Source organism: Mustela lutreola, chromosome 1 (assembly GCF_030435805.1).
Source record: "Mustela lutreola isolate mMusLut2 chromosome 1, mMusLut2.pri, whole genome shotgun sequence".
NCBI lineage: Eukaryota > Metazoa > Chordata > Mammalia > Carnivora > Mustelidae > Mustela > Mustela lutreola.
Genome location: NC_081290.1, coordinates 183,387,044 through 183,393,068, shown reverse-complemented (window position 1 = coordinate 183,393,068; position 6,025 = coordinate 183,387,044).

Genomic DNA, 6,025 nt, shown 5'->3' with positions numbered 1-6,025 from the left:
CATTCCTTTTTTTTTTTTTTTTTTTGTAAATAGTTTGCTTTTTTTAAAAAATATATTTTATTTGAGGGAGAGAGAGAATGCACAAGCTGGGTGTGGGACTAGGGGCAGACGGAGAAGCAGACTCCCCACTGTGAAAGGAGCCTGATGCGGAGCTTGATCCCAGGACCCTGAGATCATGACCTGAGCTGAAGACAGACGCTTAACTTACTGAGCCACCCAGGTGCCCCAGTAGTCTACTTTATTTTGCCAAGTATCTTGTTTCCAAATTTGGGGGGATAATAGTACATCTAGCTACTTAGCTCACTTTAGATTATCTTCATGGTTGTCTTCTTTCTTACTCTCTGAGTAGATCATAATCCAGAAAAAAGACATGAAAGTAGGGTACTTTTAGGGTCCGCCCCCCCAGTTTTACCAAGGAGGATCTTTTAAAAATGCATTTTGCATTTCTTACCAGCTTTCATGATTGAAGTGTGAGCCACTTGATCTGCAGTACGGAAGATGAGTCTAGCTTGGTCTTGGGAGCGCTGCCAGACGGTGTTCCACGAAGCTGCCCATTTCTAGCCGGAAAGAGACAACAAGGAGAGGATGAGTATGTGCTAGGACAAAGAAGCTGGTCACCTACCAAATAACATCCCCAAGAGGCTCAAATTCTCTGATCCTTCCTCTAAGTGGAAGTGAGAGACTTATTCTAAAGCTAAACATGATTTTTTTTTTAAAAAACAGGAATTTCGTAAAATCAGGAATCATAGATAACTTATTTTGTAGTAACTTCCTTTGTGAGTCAGATCTGAGGCACTCAGTAGTTCCTCACTGAATTGAATTAATGACATTCCGTTGAAGGAATACGGATATGGATGAGACAGTGGATTACAGTGAAGCCTCCTTTCTTAGACTCACAGACATGTGATGCGTCTCAGATGCCTTTTTCCCCCTGAATGCTTGTGTAGAAACTTTCAGAAGCTGGTGTTCTTAATCTATTTGTTAGTTCTTCCATGTACCACTATGGTTTCTGTGGAAGGGCTTTAAAATTTTTCATTAAATTAATTTCATTAAGAACACTCAACATACTTCCAAGCGTATCATACAGTATTGTAATCTACAGGCACAATGTTACAGAACAGATCTCTAGAACTTACTCATCTTGCATAACTTAAATTTATACCCACTGATTAGCAACTCCTTTTACCCCCTCTGCCTAACCGTTGGCAACCACCATTCTATTCTTTGCTTCTAGGAGTTTGACTAATATAGGAAAAAAAAAAAAAAACAACCTATAAGTAGAATCCTACAGTGTTTGTCCTTCTGTGACTGGCTCATTTCATTTAGCATAATGTTCTGGAGAAAGAGAACCAGCATATACATACAGTGGGTATTATTCAGCCTTAAGAAGGGCAATCCTACAATACATGACAACACTGATAAAGGGGTTCTTCATTTACTCACTCACTGAATCCACGTTGAGTTGCAACTCTGGGTTAGGTAGTCATTATGAATTGTTGTAAATGTCTACTCTGAAGTAGTTGACAAGACCAGTGATCTCTTTTTGGTATGCATGTCCATTCCTACTCATGTATATATAGTTATTGATCAATTATATCTCTCCATTAGTCTATGAGTATCTGCTATAAAATGGTCACAATAACAGAAATTTTAAACATGAAGTAAATATAAAATAGATAATATTTTAATTATTTTCATTTATTACAGGTATAAAAGTTCTTTTAACCTCATTAACTCTATTTAGAAGGAGAAGTACTGTTGAATATGTCTAAATTGATTTTTTACATCTTTGCGATACTCGAATTTGAAGATCTGGGTCTAAGTTCAACTGACTTAAGTACTTTGAGTGGATGTCATAACTGAAAAAGATACTGTGCAAAGATCCTGAGATCCAAATAAAAATAGTATATTGTTGGCTGTGATAAATGAATTACAAAAATCATTTCTTAACTCCTTCCTTTGGTTTTGCAAAATATTTTTTTATTTTTGTTTTTTTAAGATTTTATTTATTTAACTGACAAAGAGTGAGCAAGATACTGAGAGAGAGAGAGAGCACAAGCCAGGGGAATGGCAGGTAGAGGGAGAGGGAGAAGCAGGCTCCCCGCTGAGCACAGGGCCCCATGCAGGGCTCAATCCCAGGACTCTGGGATCATGATCCGAGCCAAAGGCAGATGCATAACGACTGAGCCACCGAAGCACCGCAGTTTTACTTTTAATCTGAAGAGTGAAACGCCATCTTAGTTGACATTAACTAGACGGACAAACTCATTGAAGATATTGCCTTTTCGTATTTTTAACACATGGAAATAAAACTACTCAAATCTTTATCTGGAAAGTTCTTAAACAAGCTCAAACAATCTGCTTGTACTTAATAAAAAGAAGTGAAGGGGGAGGGGCAAGATGGCGGAGGAGCAGGAGATTAAATATCATCATGTCCCAGGAGTTCAGCGAGATAGTTATTGATGAAGTTTTAGAACCTAAATGAGGTTTGGTGGGGTGAGGTCCAGAGCCAATAACCAAGAAAGAATTCTTGAGACATTTTTGGTGTAAAATGGTGGTTTATTAAAGGATGGGGACAGGACCCATGGGCAGAAAGAGCTGCTGCCCCGCTATCCTGAGGAGTAGCTGATTATATACACAGGAGTTGGGTAGGTGAGGACAAAGGGAGTGTTCAGAAGGGCTATCAGGGTAAAGAGACTGTCAGGATATTGAAGGCCTGGTCATTATCAAGCCAAGGCCGTCTTTCCCTCTAATGAGGTACTAACATGAAGACAATTGGGAGTTTCCTGGTGGAATGTCACATTCCTCATATCAAGCGTCCTTGTTAGTGAGATTTAGCACTGGGACCATTTGTAAACTGAGGGAGACTCCTGTCTTGCAGGATTGTGATTTCAGCAAGTTAACTATTTGTTTTTCTTTTAGGGCAGCCAGGGGTGCCTGAGGAATGTCACACACATTACTGAGGGGAGCGGGTGGAGAGGGGGTGCAAGGTGCCAGCTTTTGCTTTGTCCTCAGCCAGCCTCCTGTTCCCTCATCAGTTATCATACCATTCTGAACACCAACAAAGTCAACAGGAGATGGAAGAGAAGAGGAGCAGCATTTCTAGGAACAGAAAAGCAACCACTTTCTGGAAGGTAGGACATGCGGAGAAGTGAATCCGAGGGGACATATGGGAAGAGAGATGCGGGGGAGGGGCTGGATCCCGGCAAGCGGTAGAGCAGCAGAGCACAGAATTGGAACTTTTAGAAGTCTGATTCACTGAGGGACGTCACTGCAGAGGCTAAGTGGGGGGAGCAGATGGAGTACTCTCATGGGGATAGTGTGGTCTCAGGACCTGCAGGGGTCACAGAAAGACTGGGGGTGTCTGAGGGTGGCAGAGCTCCCAGGTATCGGATAAGGGAAGCCAGCTGCAGAGATGGAGCCAAGAAGGGGTTCTCAGCTCGGGGTTACCTTAAACCATGATCCGAGGCACAGTCAGGCCATTGGTCTTGGAACAGGGAACCCACAAGTGGCAGATCTGGGGAGACTCACCTTCCTCCTCTGGGAGAAGCCACACAGGAGGGTACTGTAGGAATCCGCTGGGTTTGGAGACTCCAAACAGGGCCAGCGGCAGAGACAGAAATGCTCCGTCACAGGCCAGGTGAGCTTGGAGCGCCACCGGAGACCAGGGAGACGGGAGGGACTGATGGCTTTTCTCTGAGGGCGCACTGAGGAGGGGGATCCTGAGCTCTCGGCGCCCCCAGGGTGGAGACTGGGCAGCCGTCATCTTCATTCCTGTCCTCCAAAGCCATATGGAAAGCAATCAGGGAACAAAAGCTTCCGAGACCAAAACTGCGCAGATTACTTAGCCCGGCCCCTGGCAAGGGCGGTGCAATTCCACCTCCAGCAAAGACATTTGAGAATCACTGCAACAGGCCTCGCTCCCAGAACATCAACAAGAACATCCAGCCAAGACCAAGTTCACAGATTAATGAGAACTACAGAACTCCAGCACTAGGGGAATAGAGTACATAGAATTCATGGCTTTCCCCCCATGATTCTTTAGTCTTTCAAAGTTAAATTTTTAAAATTTATTTTCTTATTCTATTTTTTAAAAAATTTCCTCTATTTTAATGTTTTTTAACTGTTATCTTATCAATACCTTTTAAAAAATCTTTTAAAATTTTCATTGTTATAGTCATATTCTATTCCTTCATTGCATTTAACCTTATTTTTTGTATATATATAGTTTTTTCTTTCTTTAAAATTTTCAGATACAGTTTCTTCTAACAGATGAAAATATACCCTAAATCTAGCATATGGCTTTGTTCTAGTCTCCAGCCTGATAACATTCTTTTCTCTTTTTTTAATCAACTTCTTATCTTATCAATTCCTGTTTTAGAATCTTTTTAAATTTTCATCTTTATAGTCATATTCTATCCCTTCATTGGGATATATATATATGTATATATATATATATATATATATATATATATATATATATTTTTTTTTTTTTTTTTTTCCTTCTTTAAAATTTTGGGAGGCAGTTTCTTCCAACAGACCGAAATACACACAAAATCAAGTGTGTGGCTCTGTCCTATTCACTAGTCTAACCAGTCTAACATACACACACATATATATATTTTAATAATTTTTTTTCTCCTTTCTTCTTCCCCTGGTTTTGGGTCTCTTCTGATTTGGTTTCTGGGGTTGTTGCTACCCTTTTAGTATTTTTTTCTCTCATTCATCTATTCTATGTACATATATATACACACACACACACACACATCTTCTATTTATATTCTATATATATTCTCTCTCTATATATATGTATATATAACATCTAGACTATATATACATATATCTGGATACAATGACAAGGCAGAAAAACTCACCTCAAAAACAAAAACAAAAACAAACCAAGAGGCAGTACTGATGTCTAGGGACCTAATCAATACCGACATTGTTAATATGTCAGATTTTGAGTTCAGAATGACAATTATCAAGGTGCTAGCTGGGCTTGAAAAAAGCATGGAGAATCCCATTCTGGAGAAATAAAATCCCTTTCTGGAGAAATAAAACAACTAAAATTTAACTAAGTTGAAATCAGAAAAGCTATTAATGAGGTGCAATAAAAAATGGAGGCTGTTACTGCAGGATAAATGAGGCAGAAGAGAGAATTAGTGATATAGAAGACCAAAGGATGGAGAATAAAGAAGCTGAGAAAGAGAGAGACAAACAACTACTGAACCACAAGGGCAGAGTTCGAGAGGTAAGTGATACCGTAAGATGAAACAATATTAGAATAATTGGGATCCCAGAAGAAGAAGAAAGAAAGAGGAATAAGGTATACTGGACCAAATTATAGTAGACAGTTTCCTAATTTGCAGAAGGGACCAAGCATCAAAATCCAGGAGGCACAGAGAATCCCCCCAAATCATAAATAAGTCAACACCCCATCATGTAACAGTAAACCTTACAAGTCTCAGTGACAAAGAGAAAATCCTGAAAGCAGCTCAGGACAAGAGGTCTGTAACATATAATGGCAGAAGTATTAGATTGGCAGCGAACTTATCCACAGAGGCCTGGTAGGCCAGAAAGGATTGGCATGATATATTCAGAGTATTAAATGAGAAAAATATGCAGCCAAGAATACTATATCCAGCTAGGCTATCACTGAAAATGGAGAGAGAAGAAGCTTCTAGGACAAACAAAAACAAAGACTTTGCAAACACCAAACTAGCCCTACAGGAAATATCGAAAGGGGTCCTCTAAGCAAAGAGAGAGTCTAAAAGTAACAGGCCAGAAAGGAACAGAGACAATATATGGTAAAAGTCATCTTACCAACAATATAATGGCACTAAATTCATATCTTTCAATTGTCACCCTGAATGTAAATGGGCTAAATGCCCCAATCAAAAGACATAGGGTATCAGAATGGGTAAAAAACCAAAAACAATACCCATCGATATGCTGTCTGCAAGAAACTCATTTTAGACCGAAAGACACCTCCAGATTTAAAGTGAAGGGTGGAAAACCATTTACC